The following is a 15,217-nucleotide window of genomic DNA, read 5'->3' on the forward strand; positions in this document are numbered from 1 at the left end:
ATGTTTGCTAGTGGGGATAGATGGCTCAAGCGAGGGATAGTTTGAGGATGGGGGAATCATGGGCATGTTGTAGTAAGTACAGAGGAAGTCAGTAGACTGGGGGAGGCAATCTGCTGCATAAAATAGGATGGACTGAGATGGCTTCTACCAGCAGACAGGTTTGCCTTGCCAAGTAGAAAGGCTATGTCTTTATGTGAAACAGGGATGAAGGAGGAGAGAAGGCATCTGAATGATGTGAGATATGGAGGAAGGGAGAAGGGACAATTCTCAGAAAATGGCCTCAATTTTTCTTTTGGTAGCAATCAATAGTAATTATTAAAATTTGATTGATTATTCAAATGGAAATAATATTACTTATTGTATCTGCCCATGGGGATGTTGTAAAAGTCAAATGGAATAATGTATGTAGTATTCTTTACAAACATTAAATATTATATAAATGGTCAGTAATTATTATTGCTGTTGTTGATAATACTACAATTGTCATGTCTTTTTCTGGAGTTAAATGAGATGGCATAAATTGAATAGGATCTTATAACTACTAAATGTCAGAATAAGGGTTCAAACATAGGCCTCGTTCTAAGTCTCCACATATCACACTTTAATCTATTTTTATATATGTTTTGCTAGGTAGTACAATGGAAAGAGTCCTGGGCCTGAAGTTAAGAAGATGAGTCTTCTTGAGTTCAAAACTGACCTCAGACATTTACTAGCTGTGTGACTCTGGGCAAGTCACTTAACTCTGTTTCCCTCAATTCCTCATCTGTAAAATGAACTGGAGAAAGAAATGGCAAACTACTCTAGTATCTTCGTCAAGAAAAACCCAACCAGGGTCATGAAGAGTCAGATATTACAGGAATTACTGAACAACAACTACTTTTTTCTGTTGTTAAAATTAGATCGTGAATAACCATCTTACCACCTTCCATAACTTTCTATTAAGGTGACTCCATTATTTTTTCAACAATATGTCCCAGACCTTAACTTTCCCAACCCAATTTTGCTTTTGTCAACACCTGTCTCAAGTCAATTCTGGTTACTCACTGTAACCTGTGTGAGAAGATCCAAATCTTAGCCTGCTCCTTGGACATGTACTACCTTTGATGTCTTAATGAGTATTTAGCCCAAAAGAGACAACATGGTGTAATGTATAGAGCTGGCATCAAAGCTTGGTAGAACTGGGCTCAAGTCTCATCTCAGAATCATGATATACTGTCTATGGGACTCTTAGTGCTTCACTTAGTCTCTCAGGAAAATCTGTAATACTGCAAGTTGCAGACAAGATGCCAACCTGAATTGGTAGAAGGTTAACATCTAGGGATGTCCCATACCAATGAAATCATAGGAAGGCGGGTTTCACTCATTACATCTTGAACTTTGTACTTTACGTAGCAGTCAGAAAATCAACTGGTCTAATTCTGAGACTTCCCACACCACCAAACACAGTTTGATTATAATAACTGAATCATTTATCAGAACCAAGTAATCATGGTTTAATATAGGATACCTATGCCACTTCCTGGTTTTGAATTCAGCTACAGATTTGATTCTGGTTTAACCACTTTGATTGATTTGATTTGATTTTGATTCTGATTTAATAATTATATTGCAAAATTTCAAATTTAAAGATGTACAAAAGATCTCAATAAAATTATGGATATAAATTAGGAATGTGAAATTGTTGCAGTGGTAAATGAATTCAGACCCCGATGCAAATATAAATAAGAAAAGTTGTCTCTTCCATTAATCATAATTAGTGATATATAAGTTTATGGTATTCTGTAATTTACAAAATACTAGGTTGTATAAGCATCATTAATCACATTTTACAAATAAGTGAACTCAGGGTTGGAAAAGTTAAATGATTCGCTTAACAGCTATTGAGGAACTTAAGCTCAGCTCAATGTCAGAGGACTGGCTAAACAAACTGTGGTACATCTAAGTTATTATGGTGCTTCAAGAAATGATGAACTTTTTAAATATAGAGAAGGATGAAAATATTTACATGACCTGATTCAGAGTGAAAAAGGAAGAATTAAGAGAACAATATATGCACTGTCTAGAGATTGTAAATGGAAATAACAATCACGAATCAACCACAGGTTAATATGAAACTGCAAAGAATAAGCATCACCCTAAAGGAAGGTATAAGAGAAGACAACCCAACTCCACTTGTTTGGAGAAATAAGAGAGTCTCAGCTCAGATTGGTACATCATATATATTCTCATCCTTTTTTACTGCTTTTTTCCTCTTCCTTCTTTTTCTTTTAATATATGTGGTTCTCCAAGTTGTGGTATATGAATGTAATGGAAATATTTCGCTAGAAGAAATGATGAGCAGGCTGACTTCAGAAAAACCTGGAAAGACTTGTATGGACTGATGCTGAGTGAAGTGAGTAGAACCAGGAGAACATTGTATGCAATAACAGCAGCATTGTGCTATGATAAACTTTGATAGACTTGGCTCTTCTCATCAATACAATTATCTAAGACAATTCCAAAAGACTCATAATAGAAAATACTATCCACATCCAGAGAAAGAACTATGAAGTCTGAATGAAGATCGAAGCATATTATTTTCACTTTTGTTGTTTGTTTCTTTATTTTTCTTTCTCTTGATTTTTCCCTTTTGTTCTTATTCTTCTTTCACAACACGATTAGTGTGGAATTATGTTTATTATGATTTTACATGTATAACCTCTATCAGATTGCTTACCATCCTGGGAAGGGGCGAGGGGAGTGAGGGAGGAGAAAACATTTTGGAAATCAACATCTTATAAAAGTGAATTTTGAAAACTTACTTTACATGTAGTTGGGAAAAAACACTATCAAAGTTTATATATATATATATATATGTGTGTGTGTGTGTGTATGTGTGTGTATACACATATATACACATGCACATTATATACACACATGCATATACTATATTATTCTACAACATATAATGTAGATATTCATATGATATATGCACACTCTTACACATACACACATAAGCATACATACATATACTGCATACATATATGTGCATATGTATATGCACACATGTGACATATGTATACGTATATTGTATATATGTATTTGTGTGTGTGTGTGTGTGTGTGTGTGTACATACACACATACACGTTGGTTCTCCTGGAAGGGAGAGAATGAAGAATTCTGGGAAAAACTCTAGTAATGTGAAAAATCTAATAACATTTATTTAAAAAAATCATTGTCTTGAAATGCTTATTTTAGGACTCCTGCCATTAAACAATGCTACAAAAACAGAGCTTTGGAGGAAGATTTGAATTGAGTCATTTAAAAAAAAATGAAGGATTAGAAGTAGCGAGGAAGTGACCTATGATGAGGAATATTTAAAACTGGCCTATATGAATATAAAAATAAATTATTTAGATACAACTCCAATGATTTTGGTCTACAATGGAATATTACAATGATTTAGTCACCTTGTCAGTGTGGGTTTTCCCTTCAATAATACAGATTTCAAATTCTCTACAGCTATTGTTTCTATGTGATTTAAATTCATATCATTCCATATTTTACCACAGGTAAGAACAATATTCTAGGAGTTTTTATTATATTCTCTTGACACTACAATGATACCAATAGAATATATAGACTGTTAATCAGTCCTCTTCCTCTCCCTTTCCCTCTCCCTCTATCTTTCTCTTTTCCTCTCTTTTCCATCTCCCTCTCCTCATTTTCTTTTCTGGAATATGACTGGCACTCAGAGATCTTTCTCCAATTATCAGTCAATTGTTATGCTACTTTTCTAATGGAGGAACTGAGACCTATTAATATTGAATTTCTTGTTATAAATGAAACCAGAAGACATGAAAATCTCACAGTTATGTGGAAGGATAACTCACTTTCTCCTTGAATAGGTAAATGAATGACAGATTTGATTTTGTTGTATATACAAAGGCAGTAAGAAATATTTTGATTGAATTACATATATATATAATATATAAAATTTTTCTGTTTAGTAATTTTGGTTTCCACGTATATGTATATACAGACATATATCTGCATGTATATATACATATAAGTACATTTATATATCTGTGTATGTATGTATAAGCCCTAGCTAAAACAATACTCCAAGCATAAATACAATTATATTTAGAAACTCTTAGCAGGGATTTACTGAAATGAATGAATATCAGAATTAAAATGGAAGAAAAGAAAGAAAGGAATTAGCATTTATTAAGTGTCCACTATACACCAGGTACCATGCTAAGTGTTTTACAAATATCATCTTATTTGGTCTTGACAACAACTTTTTTAAGTGGATATATTATTTATACCTATTTCTATATGAGGAAACTGATGAAAAGGGAGGTTGTGTTAACCCAGGTTAAGGTTAAGCCCAGGATCTCATAGCTAGTAAATTTCTGAGTTTGGTTTTTAACTCAGATCTTAATGACTCCAGGTCCAGCACTCTACCAACTGTACTACCTAGCACACTAGAAAGGGATTTTACAGGTTACACTTTTCAATAGCTATAATCATTAGGATGGTTTTCCTTAAATTCAGCTGAAATTTGTCTTTCTGAATCTTTCTTCTACTCTCTGATGCAATTAGAAAGTGTTTAATCTCTCTTCCATAAACATTTCTTCAAATACTTCTGAAGGTTTACTAAATTTATGTGCACCCTACTTCTCCAGTCTAAATATCCTCAGTTTTTTTCGACTTATCTCTCTACACAATGGGTCATCAATCTACTCCCAATCCTGATCCTCTTCCTCTGAGGATGCTACAGCTTGTCCACTTCATTCCAAAATTTGATCTGACTCATGTATATTGGTAGCATCAGCTTTCTCGATCTCAATCCAGCCGAAGTTGATGCTAGCTTTAAAAAAATTGTTTTGAGTTTTTGTACAAACAGTTGAGCTTCTTCTACTGAAACGTCTATATCTTCTTAAAGCAAATTTTCATCTCTATCCAAAACAACCTCTCAAATTTATATGACAAGTGGACTTTTTTAATTGTGTGGAACTTTGTAATGATCTTTATTGAATTTAATAGACTTAGCCCCCCACCTTTTTTTTTTCTGGCCAAGATCTAAATCTTGCAAAGATGATTTTAGTACCTTAGTCATCTTGCTTTATAGTGCTCATCGTATGGATTAGCACAAAGATACTTGTGACTTAAACACTAACATCTGAAGTAGACAATATAGAAAAAATAAATAAATTCTGTGAAGAACTTAACAAGATCCTCCCAACCAACTTATTTCCCTATGACTTAACTATGAAAATGGATAATGAATAATATGTTGCATTCAAGATCTAGAAGTTTAAGGAATCTAAATGTTTATAGCCTCCTCAAAAAAGTCATATAAAGATTTCATTATATTCTTTTAAATAAGAGTATCTAAATGGTAGGAGACATAGAAAATGTCAAATGTTCCAAAAATAAATGAAACATACTACATATAACAACCAGGAAACAATATTATTACTGATCTGGTAGTTACTCTCATCTTAACTACTCCATTCAAATGGTGCAAAATACTAGGCAAATATCACAAAGGCCAAAATCAATACCAAATTAAAAGAATGAATAAAAATGAGAATTCACTATGCACTGATAAGAACTATGATCTATACTATTTAAAGAAATTAATGAATGCATAAAAATGGAAAATGCATAGTAGGTATTAATCATATTTAATTTTACTGTTTCTCAGAAAAAAAATCACTGATATGGAAAGATGGCCAAAATGATAGAGCAAAAAAAAAAAAACATATAAATCACCTCAAATAGCAAATATTTGTTTTATGCACCATAAAACTCTTGCAACCAAGGGATACAATGGCTTAGAGTACAGGATCATTGATGGATACCATGAAGGGAAATGATAGAAGATTATAAGCAATTATCACTTTGTAAACTGGATACAAAAATTTGGAGGGATGGGGAGGCAGGATATATAACGTGAGAGCTGTGTGAGATGTTATATCTAAATGCAGCTCCTATACCTCACTTCTAAAAAGAGAAAACTCAACAAAAACAAAACAATACATGCACCAAAGAAAGTAAAAGAATAACAAAAAAATAAAGAAGTGGAAAGCAAACCTCCTAAGGAAAATCACACAGGAAAACCAGGAAATACATGTGGAAAATAAGAACTTATGATACAAGACTGTGGATTAAAAGAATACAAAGAAAAATCTTAAGAAGAGAAAAATGATTCTGCAATTAGATTCACATAAATATAATAACTAGAAATAGTTTAAAATGTTATAAAAGAATCAAAGTAGGAGATAAAGAGTGAAAAGAGAATCATAATAGACAAATTTTAAAATGCAATTAATTATTCAGAGTAAAAGTTGGATAAAGTTAATAAAACAGTAGACTTAATGAAAGAGAAAGGAAGAGCCTATATTTGTATGTATATATTCAAATATACAAATATGCATACACATGTGTTTGTGTGTGTATGTATGAATATATATGTGTGTCTGTGTCTGTATATATATATATGGAGAGAGAGACAAAGACAGAGAGAGAAAGAGAGAGGCACAAAAATTAGGAATTAGTTTGGGGGTTGAGTATGACTCTAGAAACAAAATCAACTGTCCTCAAAGACTGAGTTTGATGAGATAATCTAATGTTCATTGTCTTGGAAAGGGCATGATTAAATAAAAAGCTTCAAAACTGTATTTCAGAAAATCATGCATGAAAATTGCCTGGCTGTATGAAAATTAGAGGTCAAAGTGTAGCTCATAGTGGTGCATTTGTTGGGGGTCAGTGAATGCAAATATTGTTGTCATGCTTCAGAACTTGCCTAAGGAAATATATCCCTAATGTCCAGAAGAAGAAAATTCACATACCAAAAAACTCCAGTCAGAATCAATAGATACTTATTATCAGTGAAAAAGAAAGGAAAGACTAGAACATACCTCCACAAAGCAGAAGAAAACAGCTTAAACCCAAAAACAACTTATGATGAAAATGTGATCATAATTCTAAAGGTATAAAAATCACTGATTTTTAAGCATTCCTTTTGAAATAGCTGAGTAAAATAAAAAATGCAAATATAATGGACCAAAGAAGCTTATGTAAGTTAAAGGAGGACAAACAGATTTGAAGGGCTAGGGGTTGGATATGTGGTTACCTATGCAAAGAAAAGAAGATTCTGTATTTCCTTAGGATGTATAGTCTATGGATCAATGAACCATCAGCCTAGATAATTGGAAGGAAATTTTCTAGGAAAGGAAAGTTGGAGCCATGGTAGGCACATGTTAAGTCTATGTTTACTGTATAGTAGGTCTGACCAAATTTCTATGCAAGAAAGTATAAAAAATGTGGTATTTAAGGTTTAAAAAAATAAATCTTCTTATCATGCATAACAGTACCTGGAATGAAATTCTCAAAAACTATTAAATTTGACAGAAATCTATGGAGAATAAGAAAATCCTTGTTAGAATAAGAAGCATTCAAAATATGACAAGAGAGATGATCAAGGATTGTGAATCTGTGCTTGCCTTTCAAGTTGTCAGAGAGTAGTGGATTTTTTTTCTTATATGATATAAAGAAAGCTCTCAAGGGAAGCCACAAAACCAAAGTCTTTAAAGAGGGAAATAGATGTTCCCTTTTGCAGAAGTGGGTAATGGAATACACAGAAGGAGAAAAAAAAAAAACAAAGCTATTGACAAAAGGAAAAATTATCTGTATTAAAAAAAAAATCCCAAGCATCACATTTGTACATCACTATTTGTAACTTACAGGTGTGGACTAGTCTAGTTTTTTTGTCTAGTGATTGGAGAATTGCTGAATAAATTGGTTTCAAGGGAATTGAAACCTAAAACAATTAAGCAGTATGAGAGAATACCTAGCTGTTCTCCATAAATTAAAGTCAGGAAACCCAGATTAACTACATATCAAGATCATGAAACAACTGATAAGTAAGATGCTTTGGCCTCTCTCAAAGAAATCTAAAAGATCCTCAAAAATAGGGTTAAGTGATAACTGGACTGGTGTTTTGAAGCAAGTCTGATAAAAATGAGTCTGTTAGTTCAGGCTAGAAATTGAAACAATAGAAAACACTTGCAGACCATCTAACATTTAACAGCAACAAAGGGTTTATTTAAAAGTAAAATGGTAATAATACTCAGTAAGGATGCAACATTGATTCAAGTTGCCCAGAGTTGCTCCCATGCTTCCCTATTTGCCATGGTAACATAGTAACATACTTAGTCAGTAGCATGTCAAGCCTAAGAAGAATCATTCTTGAACTTTTGGACTTACACTACCAGGAAGCTATGTCAACTGGTCAGGGTCTTAACCCCTTGTGCCATTTTAGTCTGAAGCACAATTACATTGACTTTTAGGGAAGATCTTTTTTTTTTATTGGTCTGTGAAGTAGGGACCTAAGTAGATGCTGCTCCTAATATAACTGGAAAAGTGAGAAAAAAAAGTATTCTGACTTTCAACGAAATACAGAGTACTATGAAAGCTACCAGAGAAGTCATCTAAAAAAAAACAAGTGACAGCTGCCACAAAATAAGGGGTCAATACTCTGACTCTTTGGACCATTTGGACACTAGGAGCTTTGAGTCAGATGCCAGGTTGATAAAACTTCCTCACCCCTTACTGAGGGATACAGTTCTTTGTGACTCTAAAGGCAGCTTTCTATTTACTATAATACAATTAAAAATAAACCAAAAAAAAGGATAAGATATTAAGTGAATTTCTTTATAACTCTAAATTTTTTTAAACTGTTGATCAAATAAATATTAAAATAGAAAGTTCTGGGAATGACATATTGTTAGACAAAAATAATTTTCTAATTGTACTTTGAGTGGCATATTAAAAAAATACTAATATAAAGAACTGTAGATGATAATGTAAAATCTATTGAACAATGTGATTGACATATGCCTATACTTTTTTAAGGTTGTTTATCTTCATCATTTTTATTTTTGCTCCAGCTTTTTCACAAGGAAAAAAATTTGATTGGCCTGTCAAGTTTTAGTTGTATTTTTGTTGTATTTTAGTTTTTTGTTGTTGTATTTAGTTGTATTTCTATGGCAACTCTGGGGGAAGTGGAAGGGGAAGAAAAAGAGGAAGGGGAAAAGGATGAAGAGAAAGAGAGAAAGGGGAAAGAGAGAAGAGAGAAATATACCAATGGAAATAGAGATACAAAAGGGAGACAGAAATGAGAGAAAAGAAACAGAGACTTGCCTTCACCTAATTGAATTTCTAATGTCTTTTTTTTCCATAGTAGTATTTTTTTGTTTTTTGTTTTTCTGCAAGGCAATTGGGGTTGTGACTTGCCCAGGGTCACACAGCTGTGTGTCTGAGGCCAGATCTGAACTCAGGTCCTCCTGACTCCAGGGCCGGTGCTCTATCCAATGAACCATCTAGCTTCCTCCCCCCCCCCCATAGTAATATTTAGAGATAGAAGAGAACTTAAGAAGCTATGTTGTCCAGTCACTTCATTTTACAGATGAATTAACTAAGGATAATAGAATTTGAGAGATTTTTCCAATGCCTCATAGGTAGTAAGTAGCAAAATCACCATTTGAATTAAGACCCATCTGATTCCAAATTCAGTGTCTTCTCCTGCTGTTGTCTCACACCCTCTGGGCTCACTCATGGAACTCTCACTTCCAAAAGAAGGTTAAGGCTCCATAAGGCAATTTATCACTTCTCTTCTAAAAGTTCTATGGGTTACTTTAGGTGTATGGAGTAGTTTTCTGAAACAATTGCTCATGAGCCCCAATCTAATATATTCCTTTTTTTTTGCCAGCCAGTAAAAATTGATAATAATAAAGACTCTTAGAAAGAGGTACTTATTGAGATGATAGAATATTAAGAATTAATTGGTACAAAAAATAATGTAGCTTAGAGTCTGATACATTCTGTCCCAGAATTAGAGAGTCCAGAGGAAAATGAATCAAGCTTAAAGACACTAAGGGTGGCCAAAGGGTAACTTACAAATCCTAGATATAGGAAGTCCCTTTCTCCCTTTGTTGAGTTTTCATATTAGTTTCTTTTGGATAGGTGTATTTCACTTCTCCCCTGGGATTCAATGTCAGGGACAACTGTAGGACACTAAAGATACAAGTCATTGACCTGAAGAGGTCATGTTTCCTAGAATTGACTTTCTTCAGTGTCTCAGTTTCCATAGGAATGCATTATTTTCTACTGGTTCATTCTCTTTGAGGATTCAATCAAGGGGGAAGGTAAAGGGGTGGGTGAAACTTCCACAAGGCTCATTTCCCATCATTCACGCATTGTATCCCTCTCGCTAAAATTTCAGTCTTGAAGCAGTTGTTGGAATGGTCCTGTTGGAATCTCAATTTCTGATAATCATAGTCCTAATGGTAAGTCAAATTCTTTCAACCATTTCTAGTGCATTTGATAATCTTATTTCATTCAATGGATTGAAACACTTCATTAATTCCCAATTTAATTAACTTATTTGTTTATACCTGGTTCATGCCTTTGACTAATTTATTCTCTAATCCTGGAGGTGTTTTCATTTGATAAAGATATCAAGACATATAATTTTTCATCCATGATATTAATTGGGATTAGGTGCATTTAAAACATGCTTTTGACACTACCATTTAAGTATCTTTCATATTTCTGATTGACTATACTGTTAAACTGATTATTGAAGAAAAATTCCATAGAACTTCTTGTAACTACGTAGAACCTAGGGAGGGGTAGAGATCTACAATCTTCCCATTCTAATAAGGCTTCAGTTAAATCTCCTGGGTGCTTTCTGGATCTGAGTAGATCTGCTTTGCTGATTTTGATTTATAGTCCCAAGTGTATAATCCCTTCCCCTAGAAATGTCTATTTTATTTTAGCCACATTTGTAAATTTTAGCTAATTATGTTATACCCACATGGACTGAAACTGTCTTTTCTGGAATCTCTTAAAATTACATGGAATAGAAGGATACTAAAGACAAAAATATGGGTTGCATAGTAGAATGGATGAAGGACCATTCCAAGAATCAGGAAGACCTAAGTTAAAGTTATGACATATAATTGCTAAGTGATTGTAGACAAATTACTTCAACTCAGTGTCCCCTCCAAAATACTCAAAGCTTAGATCTTGCTGAAGATTTGGAATCAAACCTAGTCCTCTGACAACAGCTTCAGTTCTCTTTCTGCTACATAAAAACTTGATTTCTCTAAAACCAAGTTTTCCTAATTCTAAAACAGAGATATAGTACTTTTGCCTTCAGCAACCACCAGATAGCCTTGTAATGAAAGATAAAATATGATAATTGTGCAAAGCACTTTGTAAACCTATAGATACTATATAGGTGTTAGCTATTATTGTTCTGATATTAGTTTCATGGTCAATTTATTGATATGACCTAGATTTTTATTTGTCACACACTCTCAGAATATTTTCCTGAGGCATTCATAAAATATAAAACAAGTATCTATAGAGCTGAAAGCAAAAGGATAGTATGTCTCTGTTCACTTGTCCATAATTTTAGGGCAATATAATTCAGATAAGTGATTTGGGGGTAATAACTATGTCAAAGAGTCAAGTAGGAAATTGTCCTTACTGGTCATTTTTTGATATTGCCCAAATCTCTCCTCTTACCCTCTTCATTCCTCAGTTCTATAAGCAAGTAAGATTTATTATTGAGTTTTAAAGTGAGTTTCTAAAAAGACAAGTCCTGGGGAATTACAGGAGGTGTGGAATCTCATCCAAGTGTTCAGCTGTGATGGAGAGCATTAAATAATTTGAAAGTGTCAAAGGTATGCTTTTAGAAGTCAGGAGCTTGACCTGAATAAAGGGGAAAAAGAAGGATCGTGAAGCAGCATGTGAATAAAATGTAATATTGATCTTTCAATGAATTCTTGTCCTGCTGATTTTTTTTTGAGTCAAAAAATGCATGAAAACTGGCAACTATCTCCTAGACTGCCAAGGGAATTAATGTATTCCCCACAAACTGGTAATGGTATGCTGAAGGGTCAATGTTAAGATTCACTCTTTCCTTTCCATTATCACCAATTTATCTACTGTCACTTCTCCCCATTGTTTCTCTCTTTTATTCTACCTTCTCTAACTTTTACTTCTTGCTCTCTTTTCCCCAATCACTTCATGGCTTCCATGTTTCATGAGCAGCATATTAGAGGCTTAAAGATGAAAGGTATTAAGTAGAGCCTGAATAGGGCGCATATGAACCAGAAGCTAGATTTGAAAATCAAGAGCCTCATGGCACTATCCACCAGAGGTTTTATCCCTACATTATTAGCTCATATGACAGCATCACAACCTAAGTGTCTACCTGCCTTGGAGATTAGAATTGGGAGCCATTAAAAAGATGTGCATTTCTTTTTAAAAGTAATACCAAATTATCCTCTATTTTGGCACAACATCAATGCTATCTCTTCTCCTCCAAGAGGTTGCTGCCTACCTTACACTCTATTAATAAATGATCTGAACCATTAGTCCCTTTCCAATACTTCTTCATTAAAGAGTAGGATTATATAATCGTGCTAGGAATGACATGAGGAACTGGGCTGCACTTTCCTTGGCAGAATAGAAAAAGACATATTTAGCAGAATGTTGCAAACATCATCAGACCATTGTTCTTACTTAAGTGTTTCTTTTTTGAAAGATAGGGTTCAATGCCAGGGAGGTTTGGGGAATCTGAGATGTATTAAGGATGGTTACATCTATCCTGAAAGTGGTTATATCCAGAAAAGACTATGATTTTTTTAAAATGGTATCAATAAAGCCAATTTTAAAATGATTGTATGTTTTGTGTATTGAGTTAAACCTTCAAAGTCAAATTGGTGAGCACTAAATAAGTAAAGTCAAGTAGACCACGAAGGTTGGAAAGTTATCTCTGCATAGTGTGCTTAGGTTACCAAGGCAACATGATATTATATACATGAATGTCCTCTGTGAAGGAAAAATTTCAGGCAAGAGGTTTCTTCAGTTCAATCTTACTGAGATAATGAGTACATAAAATGTTTTACTCTCCACCTGTAAAATCACCCTTATAAAAAATACTTCACAGAAATTTGTGTAATCATCTAGAAAGCAAAAAAAAAAACAAAAACAAACTAATAAAACTAAGAAAAAAACTTTCATTGGAGATTTTATAAAAAAAAATTTAAACCATTTAAAAGTGTAACAAAAAGGTAAAAAAAAGTTTATCTGTGACTATAATTTTAAATATTCAGATGCTCTGCTGCCAAAGAAACATAAGATTATGACTCTAGGAGCTATCACATTGTGATTGGGTCCTCCAAAGTCTTTTCAAGACTATGCTAAAGTAATCCTTACAGCATTGAGGTTTATTGCTTTTACCTGGATTGTTCTCTATATAATTGTAAACATTTCTCTCTCATTTCCCTATTCTTTCGTGTTATTCTTTTTTAAACTGCTTTTGGTTGTTAATTCAACTTCTTTGTCACTTGGAATTACTTTCAGACAAAATAAAATCAAAAAGAGTTTGCAGACAAAAGAAGATAAACTGAAACTGATTCAATTATTTCATAATAATCATAGCAAGAGGGCAGAGCCAAGATGGTAGAGAGAAGCCAGGAAGTTGCCTGAGCTCTCCCAAATTTTCTTTGGAAACAATGTTAAATCAAGTCTCTAAAAGAATTCTGAAGTGACAGAAATTACAAAAAAATGAAGTGAAACAATTTTCCAGCCTAACATAACTTAGAAGGATTTCAGGAAAGATCTATCTCACTTGGGTAAAAGGGAAACACAGCGCAGCACAGACACTGTCTGGGAAAGCCAGTGACAGGTTGTTAGCCTCAACACAAATAAGCAACTGAGGCCCCACAATTCAGGATCAGTAGCCTAGTGGCATAGCTGATCAGCTAGGAGGCCTCTAGGCCCACCACAGCAGGGAAACTGCCAGTCCAGAAACCTCCAGGACAATAGGAGAGACTAGGCTAGGCCACCCTACTGTAGTGGGCAAGCCACCAGCCCCAGAGGCCACAGCTCAGAAAGCCAGTGACAAGGCCTTTGGCTCCCAGTACAAGAAGCTTGGGACAGCCCCACCCCCCATGCCCCAGGAGCAGAGCTCAATGTTTAAAAATGAGCAAAAAGCAAAAATGAGCCCTGAACCTAGAAAGTTACTATGGTGACATGGAAGATGAAAATTTCATTAAATGCAGAAAAAGCTTTTGAAAAAATACAGCATCAATTCCTATTAAAAGCAAGAGAGAGATTAGGAATAAAAGGAGCTTTCCTTTAAATGATATGTAATATCCATGTAAAATCATCAACAAGCATTGTCTGGAATATGGATAAACTAGAAACCTTCCCAATAAGATCAGCGGTGAAAGAAGATGTCATTTATCACCACTATCATTTGATATTGTGCTAGAAATGTTAGCTTTAGCAATAAGAGAAGAAAAAGAAATTGAAGGAATTAGACTAGGCAACAAGGAGACAAAACTATCACTCTTTGCAAATGATATAATATAATTAGAGAATCCTAGAGAATCAACTAAAACACTACTTGAAATAATTAACAACTTTAGCAAAATTGCAGCATATAAGATAAACCCACATAAATTGTCAGCATTTCCATATATTGCTAGCAAAACCCAGCAGCAAGAGATAGAAAGAGAAATCTCACTTAAAAAAACTGTAGAAAACACAAAATATTTGGGAGTCTACCTGCCAAAAGAAACCCACGAACTATAAGAACACAATTACAAAGCACTTTTCACATAAATAAAGTCAGATCTAAACAAGTGGAAAAAAATATCAATTGCTCATGGGTGGGCTGAACTAATAATATAATGAAAATGACATGAATTAATTTACTTATTTAGTGCCATACCAATCAAACTACCAAAACTATTTTATGTTAGAAAAAATAATAATACAACTCATGTGGAAGAACAAAAGGTCAAGAATATAAAGGCAATTAATGGAAAAAATGCAAAGGAAGGTGGCCTGGCCATATCAGATCTAAAATTGTATTATAAAGCAACAATGATCAAAACTATTTGGTGCTGGTTAAGAAAGAGAGTGGTGGATAAGTGGAATAATTTAGATACACAAGACACAGTAGTTAATGACTATAGTAATCTACTGTTTGATAAACACAAAGACTTTAATATTGATTCTTTATCAATTTATTAGGTTAAAAAGTCCTGGCAACAAGTCATGACATCAGGAAGATCATAGATTTACACAGGAAGGGTCTTTGACAGTTATCTAATACTGCCATTAATTTTTAGATGAGGGA

The sequence above is a fragment of the Vombatus ursinus genome, unplaced genomic scaffold, assembly GCF_900497805.2.
Source record: "Vombatus ursinus unplaced genomic scaffold, bare-nosed wombat genome assembly UNPS02014770.1, whole genome shotgun sequence".
NCBI classification, from domain to species: domain Eukaryota; kingdom Metazoa; phylum Chordata; class Mammalia; order Diprotodontia; family Vombatidae; genus Vombatus; species Vombatus ursinus.